General features: G+C 33.6%; 1 long non-coding RNA gene across 1 annotated transcript in view; it reads right to left on the reverse strand.

Moving 5' to 3' along the window:
• Window positions 1–5,828: 5,828 nt before the first annotated feature.
• LOC127176532 (uncharacterized) overlaps window positions 5,829–25,098 on the reverse strand; it is a 29,596-nt gene continuing 10,326 nt past the window's right edge. Inside the window, exons 5-6 of the long non-coding RNA XR_007829116.1 lie at window positions 6,058–6,169; window positions 5,829–5,932 (exon numbers count right to left, since the gene is read on the reverse strand). This is a non-coding gene — a long non-coding RNA (uncharacterized LOC127176532). The remainder of the gene's footprint in view (window positions 5,933–6,057; window positions 6,170–25,098) is intronic.

The following is a 25,098-nucleotide window of genomic DNA, read 5'->3' on the forward strand; positions in this document are numbered from 1 at the left end:
ACCTACTGAATCAAGTGATAGAAATCTATCATCAATCAGCTGTATCTTTTCCATCACAATGTAGAAAAACAACAAGGAGTGCATCTCTTCAAAGCAATGCAACAGTGCTATATAAACCTCTGCAGGTAAAGTACGCCAGACTAATTTGATCTCATAGTGCTGAACTTAAAATGACACGGTTGCATAAGGGCTCCGTATTGGGCTCCTCTCCATCTATGAGAAAACAGAAAGGCAAGAAAACAGCATAAATGCTCTGGTGAACTAAAGTGGTCTTTTGAGTGCTCACGCTGTCACCTCGATGACAAGAGGAGCAATTCCCAGAATGGTGAATTAGGAGATCATCATCTCTGAATTTCTCCGGCTCAGTGGGCAGTCACTTGTGGTGTGTGAGGGGGTGTCGCTCCTTAATTACGCTGATAATAGGACTGTTTTTCACGCTGATCACGCTGAACGGCGAAATCCCTGGACTTTTGAATCAGAATCATGTGGCGCCAGAGCGTGGCAGTGGTGCAAACTCAGAAACCCCACGCATACAGGGTTCAGTGGTTTTCCTGACAGCTCTACTGATTCAGTTCATTTTTTATCTAGATTTTTACATTTCATGAAAAAAATTGTGGTGCTTGCTCATGCAAAACTCACCACCTGGATGCATTCTGTGGTTGCTAGGCCATATCTATGCAGTTGCTATGGTGTTCAGTCAACTTCTTAGACTAGTCTTGGTCATTATATGGGCCAGCTGCATAAACTCTGTTAAGACTATGTCTAAAATGAATAGTTTCCAAACCCATAAGATCTCTGGAACACAAATTAAGATATTTTTGATGAAATCCAAGAGCATCCGAGTGACCCTCGATAGACAGTCAGCAAGGTACCAGGGACATCGACAACATAGTCTATGTGACATCAGTGGTTCAACCGTAATTTTATGAAGCTATAAGAATACTTTTTATGTGCAAAAAACAAACAAATTATTCTCCCAAATTCCACCGTCTTCCACCTTTATCAAGAGTACCTTAGATTTCATCAAAAATATCTATAATTTGTGCTACGAAGATGAACGAAGGTCTTATAGGTTTGGAATTACAGAATTTTCATTTTCGGGTGAACTATCCCTTTAAGAACTAGTTAAACCAACTAGTAGTTAGCCAAATGGCAATCAGAAATGGTATGTTCCTGCACAACCGGAGGCTGCAGTTTCAGGACCGCACTTCTAGGACCGCACTTCTAAGACCCTATTTTTTGTGACAGCGTCATCTAGAGGAGACCTGATTCAAGCATAAAACAAAAACTGTTCATTTTTTATCTTTCTATGTTATTTTTAATGTAAGACCTGGTGTGAACTTGTGTTCGAGGCGGTGTCAGCAATCTCCATTTAGCCTATTTAGCTGTGCAAAACAGTTCATTGTTCTGCTGAATGTTATAAACTAGCATTTGTATTCAAATGATCTTACATTTATTAATGTACCAATAAATACACTAATTCGTATCGCAATTGTTTTACCATTTACTGCACTTTATGCGTGTCACACATCAGACGTGAATGGCTGTGCTGCAGCTAATAAACTGAAGTCTGAAGAAAGTCTGAAGATACAAGTCTTTCTTTACAAGAAAACTGAATTTAAAACCAGAATATATATAGAATATATTAAAATAAATTAGGTTAAATATTTTAATCGGGTTTCCAATGTTAAGGGTATGTTAAGGGTTAGGAGTTGGTTAGGACAATAATTAAGTGTATACAATTAACCAACTACATATTTCTTTCAAATATAATAACATACACAATAGCAAGCGCTATTAAAATAATACATATATAAATACAATAAATAAATAAAACAATACAAAAAAAAAAACTATAGGGTCCTAGAAATGCGGTCCTAGAAATGCAGTCCTGAAACTGCAGCCTCCGGTTGTGCAGGAATACCCTTCTCCAGAAATGAGACCATAGTGACATAAAAAGGTATATTGGACTAATTTGAATCTTTAAAGTAAGACTCATTAACTGTCAAACTAGCTATTAAGACACAGTCTTAACATAGTGACTGTTGCAGAAAAATGTTTTGATTCCTTGCTATATATTGCTATAACATTGAAAGTTATACTTGCCTTAGCCACGTGTCAAAACCTCCTGGAAACGTCCATTGCAGCTTCGGTTCATGAATATATCTATATCTGACAAGCTGCTCCAGTTTTCACCACTCTCCTGAAATAAGATGATTTTACTTACAAATACGTGTCAAATTAGTTTGCTATGTATTTTATATTTGTTTTATGTAACGGAAGAGGTTACGTGGTCAGCTACATTATTATATATTTTAATGTATATAATATATTTTACTGTAAAATATTTGAATAGACATTAGATTGCATGTACATTATCCTGCTAGTTGTATTTTTTATTTTATTATCTTACCTGAACGTGGAACAATAACACAAACACGGTTATGACGGATGGATTTCCCAGATGATCAGCAACGGCCTGACCCTGGTGAAAAAAACAGCATGTATGGTATGTTTTGATGCTGGGATGCTGGTTAAGCTGGTCCTTTGCTGGTTTATGCTGGTCCTTGACCAGCAACATGACCAGCAAAAACCAGCAAAGGACCAGCTTAAACCAGCATCAAAACCTACCTAACCAGCATCCCAGCATCAAAACATACCTACCAGCATATGCTGGTTTTTTCACCAGGGGAATAACGGTCATTTTTCAAATGCTGAATGCCGTGAAAAAACCATCAAAATTGAACATTTCGAGACCGTATGTTGCTATGCATAAAATGAACCACGACAGGTTGACGAGGTGGACATGTATATTGCCTTAAAGTGTCCCCCAGACATGGTCCTTTTTAAACAACCAGGCGAACAACCAGGCTAAACCTACGCTTAAACAGTAATAAAACAACATTAATTCTACTCTCATTTCCACTCCAAAACTGAGATGGAAATGGCGCCAGTTGCGTTTGTATGAAACAAAATTCGCGGTTTGATATGAGAAACACTAATTAGTATACGCGCCTAACTCGGTTACTCAGATGAGCGAAATAAAATACAGCGCTGGATAGACCAATTAAAATCAAGTATCCCGCAGAGCCAATGTAATAACATAACCGTTACACCAAAGGCAGCTTATTTTTTCAATTAAATGCATATGCAATTCTGGCAATAGAGACATTGTTAGCAGTTTGTTGATCTTTGGAAAAGAAAAAAAACCCACTAAACTAAATAATCACTTTTTTTGTAGCTTCATCATTTTTCATGCACCTGCATTTAGAGAGTATATGTGCTAAAGCACATCAATTTGCCCAGCTGTTTTCATTCATTTTATGGTAATTCTCCCCAAATCAACAATGCATGAGCGTCAAAATCATATAATCTCATGATAACCATGCTCAACTGATCACATCAGGTGGCCACAGCTCTCCACTTTCTCCAGTCATTTCACTCATTTTGGTTAGCTGTGGAATGTGAGCGTGTACAATAAGAAAAGAGCTACCAATGATAGACATTTTCTCCAATTATTGTACAGAGGTGAATGAGCAGTGAATATGTGGACGGGTGTGAGGTTAGTTTTATAGAGAGCTCTGACATTAATCACCAGTTCTGCGTCTGATATGAGCCGATGGTGAAACTCCAGTAATGGCTGATTTGACCTGTCGTTGCGTCCACTGGTTAGGGAAGCTCTCAGGAGTTAAAAAGAAGTCACTGTTTCTTCTGCTTCAGGGATTGGTGCACCTTCCTAATTGCACCCAAACCAACAAACATTAAAGCTTTGGACAGGTCCGGTATGTCTGTGCACTGACAGAACTGCCCTCCCGATACTCTTTTCTTTTTTACCTCCAATCTGCATTTCATTCTTTCAATCCTCCTCTGATCTCCCCGTCCGCCTGCCCTCTTTCTTTCTGCACAGCTTGTCTGATGTGCAGATGTTTCATGGTTCTGCTCCTCTGTTTCGAGACGTGCCGCGACTGGTCAAGCTGCCTGAAACTGAGCGTAATTGACAGTCTTCCCCTTGTTCTGAATTCAATTAGGAGAGAACCAAACCCATCACGTACACACTACACCTGGCAATTTTCATGAATGAAGATTTTTTGAAAACTGGAGACAAAAAAAAAAAACAACATGTTTTTGTTGTGCCATCTAGAGATAATAATGGATTTGACTCATTTTTATAGATATTCATACTTCAGTAAACAATAACTTGTTGCATTTATAAAATAAATGGCCCTTTTTCTGGGTCTCTAAAGAAGAAATCACTTATTAACCATTAGACACAGACCAAAACAAAGATGATAAATGTATAAACTGTGGAAAAAACTTTGCATTATAATAATAATAATAATAATAATAATAATAATAATAATAATAAGCATCATCATTACAAATATAAAACCCTATCATCAGTAATAATATCAGGGTTCGTACAGATAGATACTGCTAAATGAAATCCCAGGACTTTCAAGGACATTTCAAGCACTATTTTTTTGTTTTTCAAGGGCTTCAATCAGAGATCTCACTTATCAAAAAAGGTATTCTCTTTCAAATTCAATAAATAAATAGATAAAAAAAAAACCATACTAATAAAAAAGGACAAAAAAAGTGTAGCACATGCAAAATATTACTATTAAAGTATTATAAAGTATACTACACTTTTACTATAGTAAAACCAGAGATCATTTTCTTAAGTGATTTGTATGTGTATAGTTTTTCTTTTCTTCTCTTTTTTTGTTTGCCTTAATAGTTTGATGTTTTCTACTGTTTAAGAAAAAAAAAAAAAATTAATTAAAATAATTTGCTATCCACGCTCCGAAGTTCCCATCTAAAGGATGAGTGTAAAATTTTTGCACGGTAAAAAACTGTTGAACTTCCCTTTGTGGCAATCACGTTTACACACTGCCTCCGAAACTTTCATCTGTCATAAAAAAAGTTGGATCAGGTTCGATTTTCTGTGTTTCTGCATCCGTAGCAAGCAATTTGATAGAAAAGGACGACGAATACGGAAAAAAATTCGGAATCATTCGGAATCAAAATCATTTCATGATGAATCATTTCATTTCTGATCTGAAAGAAATGATTCGCAATCCAATTGGAGCGCTTCGAAATAGTAAATCATTTTGCAGCCCAGTGGTTTAACCAATTCAGAGTTGCGAAAAGATCAAATTCACACATTACTAAGTGCTTTTCAAATCATTACAAGTGATGTTGACATTCAAAAATGAATGGCTCTTTTAATTTGAGCTGGTTAATCTCGCTAGTGAATCGCTTGAAATGAATGATGAAAGTTTGAATCAATCAGAGCGTTTTCAGTGTAAATGACTCAATTGATTTGGTTCATTTGTTTCTCTTTTCGTGTCTTTAGCCATGTTTACACGACATTGTCAGTACTACTGGCTTAGCTCACTAGACATTAACTGAAATAGGCGAAAAAAGGTATGATGTTTTTGAAAAGATATGCACTTACAGAAAAATTAAACACTTATTTCATAGATAGACTGTCTTTCAATAATTCAAGCACTTTTCAAATACCTCTTCAGGAATATTGCTATTTTTAAGGGTTTTCAGTGCCTTAAATGTCAAAAAGTCAAATTCAAGGACTTATTAAAAACAATATCAGTCAATCTCTAAAGAGAAAATATAAAATGTTCTAGTATGAAGAGCATCTAGTTTTAAATGCATTAAAAAGTCTATACCTTCCTTATAAAGTGAAACGTCATCCATGTTTCTTGTTTACAGCTGTGAAACAGCAAAATGTTGTAATGCTTATCAACCATTCCATTTCAGTACCGAGTCCTTTATTGTGCATACACATGGATCAATAATTTAGGGGATTCATTACTGCATTTTTCAGTCCCATACGTGTACACGGCCTTAATTTACCTTCCTGAGCAGAACAGAATCCATTTCCACGCGTCCTCATTTCGTGCGGGCCAGCAGACTGCAACAAAATCAGCATGAGCACCCAGAACAATTCACTTCAATTAGTTGCTTGTTTGTGTCATCACTCACTTTCTTATTAATTCACTCAACATCTCATCTCAATCTATAAATGAAAATATTTACCAAGACAGTTAAATCCATGAGAATGACTCCATAAAGGGAACTCCTGGAGGGGGTGGGTGCCAATATGTGAACGGAAATTGGAAAATAGATCGTCCTCCATCTGTTTGGAGCCCTTATTGACAAAAGAGCAGAAAATCATGACGAAAAAGAGCATCTCGTGGTTCACCATAGTTCACTAATAACAGCATCCATTTTTAGAGGAGAAGCTTGAGGTGGACTGCAATAGAAAAGAGAAATATTCTAAGAAGTCTCTACTATAAAAAGCTCAACTATTCCTAGACAGTTGTGAGATTAAATGCAGAGGAAATGTAGGCTTTGGAGAGTTTTTCTTGTAAGAAAAAGATCAAATATGACAAGTAATTACTCAAACAATGGCTCAGTTTTACTCATTAATTTATCATTTGATAAGAAAATATTTCAGTTTTTTCAAATTATGACTGAATTGTCATTTTGGCTGAACAAACCTTCAAATTTTACCCAAGAATTGGTCTGAAACGAGTTGCAAAGAGCACCAGAATGATGTTTCCTTGACTGTGTTGACAAAACAAAAGCAACATTAACATGCAATGTTTTAAAAACAGTTAACTAGTTAACCAAAACAATTCATTACCATTGACCGCACCACTAGTGTTCTAATGAAATGTTAATGCTCCGGCTATTTATGTACAGCTGGGAAGATCGTCCTGACCAGCCTGCATCCTAATGTTCACGTTACGCTCTTGGCAGCACATCTTGACTCATTAGGCTGGAAGCCACAGGTAAACGCGTTCTCATTAGCCTCTTTTCTAGCTCACTAACATACCCAACGAACCCAACAAACAACATAAGAGCCATATTTGTCTGTATGAGACATTTGTTAGTGTCACATGCTGGTTATTTTTACATGCCGTGTCTGCTGTCATTTCCTAGAACAGAAGATTCTGATGTTCTTAAATATGGTACATACGTAAACACTTCATTAACAGGACCATTTGTGTGGAGGACAGCCTGTTCTCTCATGGTTAATTTGAAATGGCTGTTTCAGAGAACTGTTGTATTTTTGATAGTCTTCAAATATCACAAATGAGCAGAGGTCCCGTCTGAAGGCAAAATGATTAAACTAAGTGATGCTGCCGGTACAAGTCAGACTTCTAGAGCTCTAAACCTGATGAAAACAGCATTGGTACCCAGTACACAGTTTTCATCAATTCAGTTGAACCATTTAATGCAATGTTTTTTTCTTGGATATTCTGCTTTTCTTAGAAGGATTTTAACTTTAATGTAGGGCTGAAACGATTCCTCGAGTAACTCGAATACAAAACAATCATTGCCTCAAGGCTTCGTTTAGTCCATTTACTGTACCATTCACATTTAAAACACATCGGATGCTAAGTTCACTTTTACATGTTGTTTGAACATTAATGTGTGTTGGCAGTGCATGTACAAATCTACCCTATAATGATAAAAATCCATGCAGTGGTTTTTAATTAATCTGTAAAAATAATATTCCCTTTTTCAAATCGAGCCCTTCTTAGATGCCTGTCGTTGTTGCGTCACACCGACAGAGGCCGCTCCCACCATAGTTGATTGACATGAGTGTCTTACTTCCGATCAGTTATAACAGTACAACCTCCATGTTTTGATGCCAGAGCAGGGATGTAAGTTAGACAAGAATTGAGCGATTGAGGTGTTGTGTTGCTGGATGTAATAATGAACATAGTGGTCATCATTTACTCCCGACATCTGAGCTGCTGAAGATGCAGTGGATTATGTTTGTTTGTGAAGGGAATGCGCCATCCGATCTACATATTTCCGTCTATGTACGCGCAAATCATTTGTGATCCAGCTTCACTTACAGCAGAAGTGAGTGTAAGGGTGTTTTTTTATGAATCTTTGCGATCGCTTTTCCTAATAATGTGCTAGTTAGCAAGTTTAGCGGCTAAACACAGCTAAAGCAGAGCTCATTTTAAAGTAGCCTCAGCCAGAATGGGATGATTTTTGCAGAGCTGATAAAATGGTGTTGTTTTAAACTACCACTGAGAATTTTAAATAAAAGTATATTATAGACTTTTCATTAAGACCCTAAAGAATCATATCAGCTTGTGGAAAATGGGCATCCGATGACCCCTTTAAGGTATCTTCATTTTAAAAATAAATATCAGTAAATATCAGTATTCATTGTTTGTTTAAAATAAAATATTATTTATGTATTTGTAACTGCAAGTATATATATATATATATATATATTAGTTTAGTTTTCATGGTTATTAATGTATACAATTTCAGCAATAAAAATGTTAATTTTTCTAAAAAAGAAAACAAATTAGTTGTTTATTTTAAGAGACCTATCTTATTTTCTCTTGTATATTTAGTATTGCTCTTTAATAAAGAAAAACTTCTTATCGGATTACTCGATTAATCGATGAATTAATCGGTAGAATACTCCATTACTAAAATAATCGATAGCTACAGCCCTACTTTAAAGATAGGATGGTTCAAAATGGACAAAACAGAGGCAGAACCAATGTTTTAAAGAGATAGTTCACACAAAAATGAAAAATTACTGTTAATTTACTCACCCTTAGGCTATCCAGGATGTATGTGACTTTATTTTGTGATTAAAAAAATCACCAAGAATAAAAAAAAAAAGCATCAAGGAACACAAAATTATTACCCATGGCTCCTGATGATATATTGAGGTCTTATGAAGCGAAATGATTGGCCTGTGCAAGAAACTGAACATTATTTACATCACTATTACCTGTAATCCAGCACCTCAGACAGACAGTCCGGAGTGATCATTCGCAAACGAATCATTCTTTTGAACCAATTCACCAAATCGGACTGAATCATCTGGAACAGGTCATGGCTCAAGCAGCACAGAACTACAAGTTACTCAATCAAAATTACATTTTGGAGATCCAACAGTCACTTTGACTCAAAATGCGCCAAAATTCTACATGTATGATCCAATGATGCTGGTTTTTAACAACTCGTTCAGCGCTCCAGTTCCTGGAGTCACTAATTTGAGAAAACATGTGTGAACCAGTCATTTGAATGAAGGGGCAAAATGAACGTTTTTATGGTTTCAGAGCTGATAAAGGCTAGTTTAACCACTTTAAATGCTTTAGATTTCACATCATTATTGGGTGCTTTATAAACCGATCTTGCACAATCTGATCATTTCGCTTCATAAGACCTCAATATATCGTTAAGAAGCCACGGGTGTTCCTTGATTTGTTTTTTTTAATCTCAAAAACAGGCAGTCGCTGACTTGCGTTTTATGAATCACCAAGGACCAAGGTTTCATCTAAAATATTCTTTACTGTTCTACTTGAGAAAAAAAGTAATCTGAGGCAATTTATTATGCTGGCATTTGTATAATTGCATTGTTTTTCAAGACGATACCTATTGTCTGAGAAAAACTGACACATCTAGCAAATCATGAAATAAATCAGTGTGATTCACTTTCAGCTGGTTTTGCACCATTTCCCAACCACAAACTCACTAAAGTCACAGCAGCTTCTCTGACAAATCCATACACTCTAAAATCAAAGATGCTTAAAAAAAAAAAGAGCATGATTACCAATGCGGCATGAATAAAAAAAAATTCGACCTCACCCACACACCGCAGGGTTCAGATGACCTCTGACCTTCAGCTGCAGGATAAAAATATTGTTTCCTGCCAACAGAAAACTTTTTCCACTTTTTCAGCTACTAACAAATAGTACTATTGACTGACCTTGTGTAAATAATTAATACTGTATCAAGCTGCAATTTTCATTAATTTGTATTTTAGCAAGGTTATTATTATTTATAAATATTCATTCTGATAATTATACTGTAGTGTTTGATGTACATTTTTTTGGTTTTCAGTATGTGGGTGGAAGTCAAAAACTCTGGCTCATCTGGCAGCTTTTAAAAGCGGATAAAGCCAAATTGAAACAGCTGCAAAGAGACTCGATGGAAAACAGCCTAAAATTGTTCACAAAGTGATTATTAATAAAGCTGAAGCTATTTCTTGCCAAATAATATGACTTAACAATGTGCCGGTTGCATAAAAGGTTTAGACCAGTCTTAAAAGTTAGTCATCTAATTTTTTCTGGTCAGACTGGTCATAAATTTTAAAATTTGGTTACATGGAAATGTTGATTAGTCTAAGTAGAATGCAGGAAATAAGACTGATTACCCCTTAGCTAACTACTAGTTGGTCAAACTAGTTCTTAAGACACTGTCTTAACATAGAGGCTAAGTTTATACATCTGGTCCAATATCACTATATATTTCAAAGATTTGTCAGCTAGTTGGCCCCACATAATACTGTGTAATAATAAGTTTATTCAGTTGTTTTGCGCTTAACATAGGTGTTTCTTCAACTACAAACATTTTTATGTCCCAGATTGGATTTTTAATTTTTTTGTCAACAGCCTGTCCTGAAAATGTTTTACAATGCATTCATTATTCATTTTAGACACTTTTTCGGTGGTTTTTATTTACAAATATTGTTTTATTTGTGCCAAATCCAGTTATTTAGTAATAAATTATGAAAATCCATACAAAATATAAATTGTAAAAATATTACATTTGTTAAAAATTATACATATATTTTAAAATGTAATGTAATTCTTGAATTTAACTGATCAACAACAAAAAAAAAAAAAAAATATATATATATATATATATATTTTATATAAACTAATTTATATAAATTAATTTATATAAACAATAAATTATTTATAACTGAAAATGTTTTCATGAAAAAAGTGGTACATTCATTTTTCAGGATTCTTTGATGAATAGAAAATTCAAATGAACAGCCTTTATTTTAAATAGTAATCCCTTGTAACATTGTAAATGGCTTTACTGTCACTTTTGGTCAAATGAATGCATTCTTGCTGAATAAAGGTAAACAATTATTTTCATATATATATATATATATGAAAATAATTCATATATATAGCTATAAAGTTACCCCAAGACAAGGAGTCCAAAAATATAACAATAATATTTTCCACCAAAAAAAAAAAAATTGCTGCTTTGAGACGTGGTCTCAACGAAGGGTAAAAAAAAACAAAAAACAAAAATGACTAAATCCTTCAAATTTGACATTGCTGGTAGACTAATTAAACTAGTAAGAACATGAAAGTATGCTTTAAGAAAGTTTAAATTGAAAAAGTACACAGGGCCAGAAGCACTTAAAGAAAGCAGTTTAAGAAACACCCACATATGTGACCTTCTTGAGCTGTTTGTGAGCCTTTCACCTTTTTGGTGCACCTTTTTTTTCATTTTTTTTTTTACTTGCTGCACATTACACCGTAGACACGTGCTGCGACACACCACTCGCTTCTGGTGTAGGCAGGTTTTTACTACTGGAGAAACAAGGAATAGTTCTTCAGTATATAGGCTAATTAATGGTGTTTGACGTTTCCACATTTTGCACCAAACACCCACTCACATTTCATTTAGCAAAAGCATGGTTTGCCTTTTACACTGCATGTTCTAGAACACGACTTACCACCAGCAGCTCTATTACACAGAGAATGCTTGCTGTAAGCCAACAAACTTCCTGTTTCTGCTCAATGTTCTCCCCAGAGGACGTCCCCCTCAGGAACGGCTGTTAGTGTGCGGACCGGACCTTCTCTGCAGAGTGAGACAGCGAGACAGCTTTCATCTGAGAGGTGTTAACCCGCAGGTCTAGAGGTCAGAAACCATCTGATTTTGCAGTCAGATCTCGGTTTTATGAAAAACGCAGACATGCCATCTGCATCCCATTTAATGATTAGAACTGCTGCTACAAGGTGCTTTAATTATCAACAACTAAAACTTAAAGCATAAAAAATATGTTTATTGCTTGCAGCTAAATAAACATTAACTGAAATACAATAAAAATATATTTTAAAAAAAAAAAAAAAAAAAAAAAAAAAAAAAAAAATTAAAATCACAAAACACAATGCAATTACAAAATTCAAATATAAAATACAATTTTAATTCAAAATATTAACAAAACTTTTAATAGTATAATCCAAATTTAAAAAATATATTATTGTATATTATAATAAGGTACAACTCTATTCTAAAATAACCCTGGCAGCTCAAATATTGCAAAAATAAATAAATAAATAAATAAATAAATAAAAGTGCAAACAAAGTAAATAAAGTGCAAAATCATAACTGATATTAGATTTTAAACTAATAATTAATCATTAAAATCTATTTCTATATTTTATTTCAGCCAAGGCAACATTTCTCATTCTCAGTTTAGTTTACTAAAATAACTAAAAGAGATATAGACATTAAAACAACAACAACAACAAAACTTTTAAAAATAAAAAACAACAACAAAACTTTAGGTAAAAATATAAAATCTAGTTAAAAAATATTAACAAAAACTATAACAGCATATCAATAATACTAAAATAACTCTGTCAACATCTCAAGTCTTGCAAGAAAAAAAGTGCAAACAATTAAAGCATTAAATTTTATACATTTAAAACATATTTTATCACAAAAAAATATTATTAAAGGTTTTAAGTCAAAAGTCCACTTGCATAAATGCTTGTTTTGTCTGTAGCAGCAGTTTAGCATTTTTCAAACACTTACTGGAATTCTTGTTTTTTATGTAAATAATTAAAATTTAATATAATTATTATATAAAAAGAAAAAGCAAGATAGGACAAAAATAAATAAATAACTTTTTCACCGCTGGAAGCATTATTATAAACTCATATTTTAGCCAGAAGCAACAGTTAAAAATTAAAGACGTCTTAATGATGGATTTGTTTACTAACAAGCAGCTTTTCTCTTCTCAAGATGTTAACTGATGGACTGGAGTGGTGTGAATTACTTGTGGATTATTGTGATGTTTTTATCAGCTGTTTGGACGTTCATTCTGACGGCACCCATTCACTGCAGAGGATCCATTGGTGAGCGAAGTGATGGAATGCTACATTTCTACAAATCTGATGAAGAAACAAACTCATCCTAATCTTGGATGACAATATTTTATCACAAAAATTTTTTTTAAAGGTTTTAAGGCAAAAGTCCACTTGCATAAATGCTTGTTTTGTCTGTAGCAGCAGTTTAGCATTTTTTTTAACAATTACTGGATTTTTTATTTATTATGTAAATAATGAAAACGTAATATAATTAAATCCAAAAGAAAAAGCAAGATAGGACAAAAACAAAGAAATAAATAAATAATAAAAGACAAAAATAAGCAATATAACTGTGCATGCAAGTAAACAAAATAAATAAATAAAAACGCATAACAATTCCACCCTTAATGCACCTCGCCATGATGACGAATGCTGTAGAGAAGTGGTCTGAATTGGCAGGCATTTCTGCCCAGCTCGTGTCCGATCATCTACAGTGATCAGACCCCTGCAGATTTTTCTTGATGGATGACTATAAATACCGGAGCTCGTCCATAAACACCCTTCAGCACCGCGGCTCTCTTCTGACTCACTGAGTTCTTTTAATAGCGCGCTTAGCGTGCTGCCGAAGGCTGGAGGCTTTGGAACCCCACTTGTTTGATTAGCCACTTCACCCTGGACTGTTTCTTCACTTTTGATTCATGCTGTGATAATGCTGGTCATTCTGTATGAAAAAAGCCACTGAGTAATGTTTTGGTCAGCAGGTATGCAGTATGTTGACCTTTCTTATCGGTTGCAATATTGTTCTAGTCGAAACCGCTTTAGCTGGTCACCAGATTATATGACCTGTTTTGTTGCATATAAGACAAGGTATTTGCATAATCTTGCTGATTAGTCCACCCTCAGACCATTCAAGATATAGATGAGTTTGTTTTTATCAGAACAGATTTGGAAAAATGTAGCTTTATGACACTTGTTCACCAGTGGATCCTCTGCAGTAAATGGGTGCCGTCGGAATGAGAGTCCAAACAGCTGATAAAAACATCACAATGATTCACAAGTAATCCACACCACTCCAGTCCATCAGTTAACATCTTGTGAAAAGAAAAGATGTGTGTTTGTAAGAAACAAATCCATCATTAAGACGTCTTTAATTTCTACCTGTTGCTTCTGGCTAAAATATGAGTCTGTAATAACACCTCCAGCGGTGAAAAAGCCACATATGTGTTTCGCTTACAAACGGTGCTTGATCTATGCATATTTTTCAAGATGACTGACAGTTTCACTGAAGAAAGCAATGCAATTATGGACAGATGTGGAGTATTTGTGCATTATTGTGATGTTTTTATCAGCTGTTTGGACTCTCATTCTGACGGCACCCATTCACTGCAAAGGATCCACTGGTGCAGGAAGAGATGTAATGCTAAATTTCTCTCAAAATCTGTTCCCATGAAGAAACAAAACATCTATTTGCTGAATTCCTTTACAGTTTAAAGTCATGAAATCAAAACCTGATTCAGTTAGAAATATGATATATTAGGTTATAAATTATTTGTTTTCTGTCCTTTCTTGCTTTCTGCTTTTCTTTAGATTTAATCATATTAAGTGAAAACTATGAAAATTATGCAAACATAATTAACAAAAATGTCCAATAAGTGTTTTAAAAACGCAAAACTATTGCTAGACAAAACAATCATTTATGCAATTGGACTTTTGACTCAAGACCTTTAATAATAAACTTTAATTAAAAAATATGTTATGTTATTTAAATACCTGATAAATTATTTGCAAAATGCAATATAAGGCACTTTTTTGCTTGTAAGTCTATGCAATTGCACTTTTGACTCAAAACCTTTAATAATCAATTTTAATGATAAAATACATGTTATTTTATTTTAATACCTGGTAAATTATTTGGCACTTTCTTGCTGGTAAATCTACCTAATTGCAACAATAACCAGCGCTACTAACTATGTACTACTCTTCTAAAACTGTAGTTAAGACCATCTTAAGAATGCTGACTCTTTTGTAAGTTGTTTGGATAAACGAATCTCCTAAATGAATAAATGTAAATGTAAATAAATGTTTAATGTTGATTTTAGGCTTCCACACATTGCTCTAACCTGTTCAAACAGTAAATGTTGCCGTCTTTGAAACCATCAGCCATACAAAATTGGGATAAATAAAGTATTCTAATAGGGAAGATTGTTGTTTTCATGCAGCTAACTTGTACCAACAGCACTCAACAGCTAATTAGATAGTTAGCTGAAATGGAAAATAATATGGCTCCCATCCTATCGTCATAGCAACAAGAACAGTGTTTCAAGGTACATGTCATTTTAACTAAAATCAACAAATGCATTTTCTCTCTATAGTGAATTTTCATTGTTCACCTGTAGAATCTATCTATCTATCTATCTATCTATCTATCTATCTATCTATCTACATGACAGATAACTTAAAGACAACAAATACAACTAAACCACTGCAAATAATGCACAAAAAAAGTTAACTATGAAATAGTAAATTGCATGACAGATTTTTGCAGCATGAGGTAAAAGTTTTAATTTATTATAAAATGCTCTGAAATAATTTATTTTTTAACCACTGCAATATGATCAAAAGAAGGACAAAACTGGCATCCAGTGTCAGATTGTGTTATTTACAGTATTTTGTTTGAAATAAATCTCATCACAGTTGCCACACTGAGGCAGATATCTCCTAGTTAAAGGGGATGATTATTTATAGTACTTTAGCGCACATAAGTGAAGGGTCACGCTTCTCTATTTGATGCTGGGTGCCGTTAGCAAGAAGCTAACGGGTCGAAAAGCCTCTTGATGCTAAGTGTAATTATTACACTCCATTGAACCTGGAAAACACATTGAATATCCCTCCAGAGACAATCAGCTCAGGCAAGTTAAAAAAACACACATTTAAGACAAGTCACTACAGGCAAAACCATGAGATTTTGGGCTATTTTGCCTCCATAACATGTCTTTATTCAAACGTCTGGAAATAAAATATCTAAAATACACATTTAAGTGTTTATTTTATTACACTATCTATTTGCATCTGTAGATTTAAATTAAAATACATATATATTTAAAAGTTTCTCAAAGTGGGATTGATTTTTTTCCACTTCAGCAGCACATACAATATAAAAATGATGGTAAAAGACTGTAAAAATGCTACAGTAAAAAAACTGTTAAATAGTTAATGGTAAGATCCCCTACTATATATGGTGACAAAAAAGTATTGGACGTTGCATGTAATTTTACAGTATTATACCGCTTTTGGAAGTGAAAAAGAAAGTATAATTTACGGTGAATAATCGTAAATTGAGATTCCCAGAATTCCCTGCATTACATTTCAAATTTGATGTTTTTTTGTTGAAATAATGGTTTCTTCTTAGTTTTTTCTTATCAGTTTTGTGCATCAGGGTTGTATGTTACATCTAATGTTGTTAAATATTATTTATTGCATTATTTCAGTTTCATGTGTGTTACCGTGACCTTTGTTTAGTGTTTGTGTGAATGACACTGTGCACCTTCTACATATCTTAATATTTAAAAGCTGCTTCTGATGGGCTTTGGTTCATCATGTGACTCTCATCACCACCTGCTTTTGGTGGTTATCAGTGTATTATATTTCAGTACTTCAATATGTTGGTATATTAAAAGGAGAATTCCACTTCCAGAACAACAATTTACAAATAATTTGCTCACCCCCTTGTCATCCAAGATGTTCATGTCTTTCTGTCTTCAGTCGTAAAGAAATTATGGTTTTTGAGGAAAACATTTCAGGATTTTTCTTCATATAATGGACTTGATTGTTGCCCAATTTTGAACTTCCAAAATGTAGTTTAAATGCAGCTTCAAAATGCTCTAAACGATCCCAGCCGAGAAAGAAGGGTCTTATCTTGCGAAACGATTGGTCATTTTTTTCGTAAAATAAAAATTTGTATACTTTTTAAGCACAAAAGCTTGTGTAGCACAGGTTCTGGGATGCGTGTTCACGATGCTACGAATTAGTGATGGGTCGTTCTTGAACGATTCCTTCATTTTGAACGAATCTTTAATGTGACTCTGGAAGAACGAGTCATCTCGGGTAGTGATTCGTTCAGTCGCGCATGCGCAACATCCTTTTAGGTTCTGTACTGGAATTAGTTCACATGTTACGAGTCTTCGGGTTTTTCGAGTCGTTCGTTCATCTTATGGTGCTGTCACGTGATGAACGAACGACTCAAACCCAAAAACTTGTCAGATAAGAGGTTAGGTGAGCTAATCATAGACCAAAGATCCAGGTAAACAATGAATGAATCTTTTCTGTTTCTTGTAGCATTACAGTTTTGTCTTGTTTGTAGTGTGATCAACGTTTGTGTAAGCACTAGATGTGTTAGAGAAGTAACACGTATCATTTTAATTATATTTTGCTAAAATGAACGAAATGACTCGAAAAAAGATTTGTTCATTTTGCTGAACGAGACTCAAAGGTCCAAGTCGGTAAAATGACCCGAACTTCCCATCACTACTATGAATCACATCTAAGTTCATCATCTGTGTACTCCGGCTAAAAAAGGTAGAGTATAGCGAAAAACTCCATCTTATTTTCTCCTACAACTTAAGAATCGCCCGACATCGGTGTACCTTTTTGTTTGTAATCAGTGTTTGACTTACTTGCACTTTCTTGGTTTTTGTGTGTTCGCTTTGTAAACACTGGGTCTGTAGTTCCACCTACGTTGGGCATGACCTTTTGACATGATTCAATAGTATGGGAACGCGCATCCCAGAAACTGTGCTACACTAGCTTTTGTGCTTAAAAAGTATACTCATTTTTATTTTCCGAAAAAAATGACCGATCGTTTCGCTAGATAAGACCCTTCTTCCTTGGCTGGGATCGTTTAGAGCCTTTTGAAGCTGCATTTAAACTACATTATGGAAGTTCAAAATTGGGGCACCAATCAAGTCTATTATATGAAGAAAAATCCTGAAATGTTTTCCTCAAAAACCATAATTTCTTTACGACTGAAGACAGAAAGACATGAACATCTTGGATGACAAGGGGGTGAGTAAATTATTTATGAACTGTTGTTATGGAAGTGGACTTCTCCTTTAACATTATATCAGTTAATGGTATTGTAAAATCGAAGTTAAAACCGTATAACCAAAAACATTGCTACTGTATTTTTATAGTAAAATTCCGGCAACCACAGCTGCCATTTTTTACAGTAAATTTTACAGATTTTTTTTACAGTGCACATATGGAAGTCCGTTTTCCATCACTGAATAAAAAAATGTAAAAAACATACTTGTGACTTTTTATCTCACAATTCTGACTTTAATTAAACAACATGACAATTAACTTACTGTAGTGTGATTAATCAAATGTTGAAGTATGGTGATATCCGTTTAAATTTTTACCCTATTCACCTGCAGTGTCTTGCCTTAAAATGAGTTCACTTCACATATCTTTCAGCTGTGCATGTGTTAAAGATGGCTGGTTGAGGAAATGTTTTTTTGGATACTGACATCGTTGACTTTAATGTGACAAAGCCAACCGAACGAAGAGGAAGAAACAAAGGGGATGCGATGAAAAAGAGCCTTGTGATGGCAAGAAAAAAAGCCTTGTGATACTGCACAGATGAAAGAAAACAAAGCCAGAGCTGAATACGACAGGACAGTACAAGGCTGCTTCAATCACGGCTGTACGTTACAATCTTCCAGGACACATTTAAGGGCACTTTACAGCCACACGCTTAAAACTTCTCCATTTCCCTAGACTTCCATTTCATTTGTTAAAATAAAACCAAAAGGCCTTGATTCAGTCCAGTACGCTGGGAGTTTACACGTCTGTCTTAATATAAGAATAAATAAATATTATTTCTCTGTGCTTTTGTGACAAATCAGTCAGTTCGTCACGTCCTCCTCGTATATTGTTAATAAAGCTCGTCCTGAGCGGCTGCCAGTGGGGAGACATGAAAGAGAAATTATGATTCTGACAAACACCTTCACAATGTTCTCAATACTCCGCCATCACGTGGCGGATAGGAGCGCGCTTCAAAGGAAATGTCAGCGTGAGATCATGAGAGACTGACAGCGGCTTACAGCGCCACGACTCAATCAAGCGTGTCAGTTTGACTCGTACGCAACGTGAGGAGAAATAAAAAGAAGCTGATGCAAAGTGACTTACTTTGCTTCTCTTGTGGCATCAATGGAAAACCTCTTTCAGAGGAAGAATTGTACAGAAGGGCATCAGAAGAGGTCTGACCGAAAAAGAAATGTATGCCAATGGATAGTACTTAATAGTATACAGTAGTGCAGTATTTTATTTATGATTTTTTTGAAGTGCATGTCAGCATTACACAACCATTTTCATTGAAGAAGGAGAAATTTCTCAATACCCTTTTTTAGATGTAGAAAAATGTCAAGAGTGCCAAGAGTTCAAAAAATGACACAGAAATTTATAAATTTAACACTAATTAATGACTTATTAATAAAATAAAATAAAATAAAATAAAATAATCTTCCAAACGGCACATCTTCTGTATGGTCACAGGAAAATAAATGAATGAATGAATGAATGATTGAATGAATAATAATAAAAAAATAAAAAATAAAATAAAATAAAATAAAATCCATCCATTCATCTTCCAAATGGCACATCCTCTGTATGGTCACAGGAAAATAAATAAATAAATAAATTTAAAATAAAAATAAATAAAAATAAAAAAAAAAAATAAAATAAAATAAAATAAAATAAAATAAAATAAAACAAAATTAAATAAAATACATCCATCCTCCAAACTGCACATCTTCTGTATGGTCACAGGAAAATGAATGAATAAATAAATAAATAAATAAATACATGAAAATAAAATAAATAAATAAATAAAATAAAATAAAATAAAATAAAATAAAATAAAATAAAATAAAATAAAATAAAATAAAATCCATTCATCTTCCAAACAGCACATCCTCTGTATGCTCACAGGAAAATAAATAAATAATTAATTAATCTGAATAAAAAAATAAAATAAAATAAAATAACAATGCTCAGGGAAATTAATAAAAAACTAAACGAAAACAAAATAATAATAAAAATAAGAAAATAAAATAAATAAAAATAAAAATATTTCCCCCCCATGAGAGTTACCCATTCACTATTCTCTAAAATAAAAACAGAAACAACAGTGGTTCATTAAAAATATTGTAAACTAAAATAGACAACAGTTTTTATATATATATATATATATATATATATATAATCCATAAAAATGGATACATTTCAACACCAAAAAAAGCATTTCTCCAATTTGCTAGCTAGCTAAAAGTTAGCAGTAAACTAACTTACAATGGCAAAAAACAAATTTTCCTTACTGAGAACCACAAATCACACTAAAAAGACAGCCTTACAGCATTTTACATTTTTAGTGAATAGTTACCAATAGGGCAACAAAAACTGCATATCTGGCACCTTAGTGATTATGGGTTGCAGCCAACGGCACAGTTGATTCTCTCAGCGTGACAGAAGCTCCAGCTCGCAGTCATAATTCTCATCTTAATATGATAATAAATACACTATATTACACACCTAGAGCTTATTGTCAGGGATTGTTTATCTCTGGATTACTCTCAAATACGAATATATGAAAATCGTACACTCTTCGAGCCTCACATAATTTCATTTTTAACCTTCATTCACTGCTTATGCAAACAGCAACAATCCCAAGGCAAACACTTCATATCCTCTGAGGACTGAAAGATGAATCTTAATTTATACTTATTCATGACACAATCTTCAAGTTGGAAAATGAAGACTATGAAATATTGACTTGTTTAATGCTTTTTAGAAACCGAGTTCAGTAGGAAAACACCTCTTTCTTTCGCCAAATGTGTGTCTGAGGAGCTGCTTTAATGTTTCAGTAATTCTCCCAGCATGAATCCACCACCCAAAACCAGGAGCGTAGGACTGATTTGACAAGTGTGGGACACTTTCAAGACATGGGTTTTGATTATCTGCACAGAAATGAGGGTGGCAGAACTGTCTAGTTATAATGGGTACTACACCTCTGCCAAAACCTCCATCTGAACTTGTGTTGTACAAACCTCTGCATTGAGAACAAGAGGTCAAACCTGTTTACTTTTATCACTTTTGTGGTCTAAACACCATAAAATCTTCTAAAATGGCTTTACTTGTCATTCTATCGTCTTATACAACACCATTTAAAAGTTTAGGGGTGGCAAGATTTTTTAAAGAAGTTTCTTATGCTCATCAAATCTGCATTTATTTGATAAAAAATACAGTAAAATTGTGAAATATTTTTACAATTTAAAATAATGGTTTTCTATTTGAATTTATGTTAAAATGTAATTAAGCTGGCTCGAAAAAGCCAACTTAATGAATTCCAATTTAAACAACTTCTGAGACCAAATTTTAAAATTTTATCTCCTCATAGACTTTTAAAGCTATAACCACCAAACTCGGGTCAGACCTTTAGACCTATATCTTTTCTAATTATGGTTTTCGTAAACCAAACTATCAAATTCACCTAAAATCCCATAAACTTTCATTGAGGGGGTCAAAACTTTTGTACTAAGAATCTTATGGTGTATAAGCTGTCTATTGCTATAGCAAAGCTTAACAACTCCCTATTGAAAACAAATGGCCAAAACCAGCCTAAGCTGATTGGCTGCTTGGGCTGGTCTCTCAAGTTGGTTTTAAAGTAGTTTTGGCCACTTTTTAGCAGATCAGGCTGGTCTTGGCTGGTTTTTCAGCTGTTTTTTCCTGAATCAACTGGTTTTAGCTGGATTAGCATAGAAACATGCTAACAACATGCTAGTAACTTGCTAATCATGTTAGAATCATGCAAGTAACTTGTTCAACATGCTAGAAACACGTTAGCAACATGCTAATAACAGGTTAATCATGCTAGAAACATGCTAACAAAATGCTAGTAACTTGCTAATCATGCTAACAACATGCTAGTAACATGCTAATCATGCTAGAATCATGCTAGCAACTTGCTTATCATGTTAACAACATGTTAATCATGCTAAAATCATGCTAGTATATTGCTAATCATGTTAGAATCATGCAAGCAAGTTGGTAATCGTGTTAGAATCCTGCTAATAACAGGCTAATCATGCTAGAAACACGCTAACAAAATGTTAGCAACTTGCTAATCATGCTAACAAATTGCTAGTAACTTGCTAATCATGCTAGAAACATGCTAGTAACTTGCTAATCATGCTAGGAACATGCTAGTAACATGCTATTTGTGCTAAAACCGTGCTAGTAACTTTGTAAACATGTTAACATACTAGGAACATGCTAGTAACATGATAATCATGTTAGAAACATAACAAAACATGCTAATAATGCTACCATCATGCTAGTACCATGCTAATCATGTTAAATTCATGCTTGTAACATGCTAATAATGCTAACAACATGTTAGTAATATGCTAATTATGCTAGAAACATGCTAGTAACATTACATGCTAGTAACATGCTAATCATGCTAGAAACATGCTAGTGACATGCTAATAATGCTAACAACATGCTAGTAATACGCTAATCATGCTAGAAACATGCTAGTGACATGCTAATAATGCTAGCAACATGCTAGTAATATGCTAATCATGCTAGAAACATGCTAACAACAAGCTAGTAACATGTTACAATGCTAACATGTTTATAACTTGCTAATCATGTTAACATGCTAATCATGTTAGAAAGATGATAGCAACATGTTAATAATGCTAACAACATGCTAGTAATATGGTAATCATGCTAGAAACATGCTAGTTACATGCTAGTAATACGCTAATCATGCTAGAAACATGCTAGTGACATGCTAATAATGCTAGCAACATGCTAGTAATATGCTAATCAGGCTAGAAACATACTAACAACAAGCTAGTAACATGTTACAATGCTAACATGTTTATAACTTGCTAATCATGCTAGCAACATTCTAGTAATTTGCTAATTATGCTAACAACATGCTAGTAACATGGTAATCATGCTAGAAACATGCTAGCAACATGTTAATAATGTTAACAACAAGCTAATAATGTTAAAAACATGCTAGTAACATGTTAATCATGTTAACAACATGCTAGTAACACGCTAATCATGCTAACAACATGATATTCATGCTATTAACTTGCTAATCATGTTAACAACATGCTAGTAACATGCTAACAACATTGTAATCAGCCAATAAAAATGCAAGCAACAAGCTAATCATGGTAAAACAAGCTAACAACATGTGAAATCATGTAAGCAATGTGCTCAATATTGATAGCAACATCAAGTTTCATACTACATCTGCTTCAAACTTTCAGGCTAGGCTTTCTCAAGCCAACTCAAGGTTTGTTCTCAAACTTTACTCATAAAGCTGAATTTTCAGTGTCACATGATCCTTCAGAAATTCTGATTATTATCAGTATTTCTTTCGAACTGTGATATTTTTTTTTTTTCAATATTATTTTAAGAATATATAGAGTAAAAACAGCATTAAATGGTGTGTTGGTCCTAACTACAGCACATACTATACAAAAACAATGCTATAACCACACAATTGGCAGCTGCAGCAGTGGGCCATGTTCTTGAAATCTCGTACACACCGTCCTGATACTTTCCACTGAATTTGTTAGAAGCGCCGCTGTGCTGATAAAGTCCTCCTGCTGCTTTTTCTAATGCAGCACATTACAAAGCTCTATTGAGTCGCTACAGACAGACATAAATACACACACAAATAGACACATAATCAGAAACGCAGAGTTGATTTAACAGGCACAGAAGAGAACAGCTGGAGAGAGGTACAGTTCTGTGCAACTCACATGATGATGCCGATCACTAGTTACTTCAGCACCTGTTTCTGTTAACCTGCTAATTTGTAGTCAGGGAAGAAATATATGTTGTGCAAGCATTAAAATGCATTAAAAAAGCCGGTTGCAAATGCATTTTGCTTTTACCGTAGCAGCACCAGACCTCAATATTCAAGAAACGACAGTTTCCTTTAAATGTAAGTGTCACTGATCCAGTTTTATTCAGGAAGACAGGTTATGAACATGCCAACAGTTTAGCTTACTTGCTCAACAAGATTCATGACAGTAACTAATCTGAAGATATAGCTAAGATGAAGATGTTTACTTTAATATGCATTATAGCACTATAAAACATGATAATACTGAAAATAAAACAAGTAATACACTGAAATAAAAATAAATCAATAAATTTTACCATGATAAAGGAGATTTTTAAGCTTTTGTTCCCGTGAAAGTTACCACTGGGAACAATTACAAAAAAAAAAAAAAGGGGAATAACAGTGGTTCATTAAAAATAATAATATTGTAAATTAAGTGACATTTACAATGAAAAGAAAAAACATACACTATAGTGCTCTTTAAAAATAAAACATAATAATAATAATAATAATAATAATACAATAGAACACAAATAAATAAAATAATACATTTTCTCACTATGAAGGAATTTTTTTGGGCTTTTTTCCATGTAAGTTACCCATCTACCCTTGTCTACAAAAATAGAAATAACAAAAAAAAGGAAAAATTAAGGAAACATAATAATAATAATACTACAACAGAACACAAACAATTTTTAAAAAGGTCAAATAAAATGGATATTTATAGTAACAGCAAATAGTATCCACTATAGCACTCCTTGAAAACTAAAACATAATAATAATAATAATAATAATACAACAGAATACAAATAAATAAAATAAATCAAGATTTTTAGGCTTTTTTTCCCAGTAAGTTACTCATCTTCCCTTATCTAAAAAATAGAAATAATTTAAATTAAAACTGATATTTACAGTAAAAAATAATATCCACTATATCACTACTTAATTAAGTAAAATAAAAAATACAGTAATTAATTTTACAATGTTTAATAAGATTTTTAGGCATTTTTTCCATTACAGTTGCCCATCCTAAAATAAAAACAGGAACATCGTAAATTAAAATGGTAAATATAGGACCAATTAAAATGGTAAATATAGAACAAATATTGTAAATTAAAATAGACACTGACAGTAAAAAAAACAAATAATATCCTGTATAGCCCTGTCTTTCCATTGTGTTTGTATTATTCACACTACAGGACATCATTCCTCATCAATCTATAGTTTGCCTCCTCAGAGCTGTGATAATATGAACAG

This window comes from Labeo rohita, chromosome 2 (assembly GCF_022985175.1).
Source record: "Labeo rohita strain BAU-BD-2019 chromosome 2, IGBB_LRoh.1.0, whole genome shotgun sequence".
NCBI lineage: Eukaryota > Metazoa > Chordata > Actinopteri > Cypriniformes > Cyprinidae > Labeo > Labeo rohita.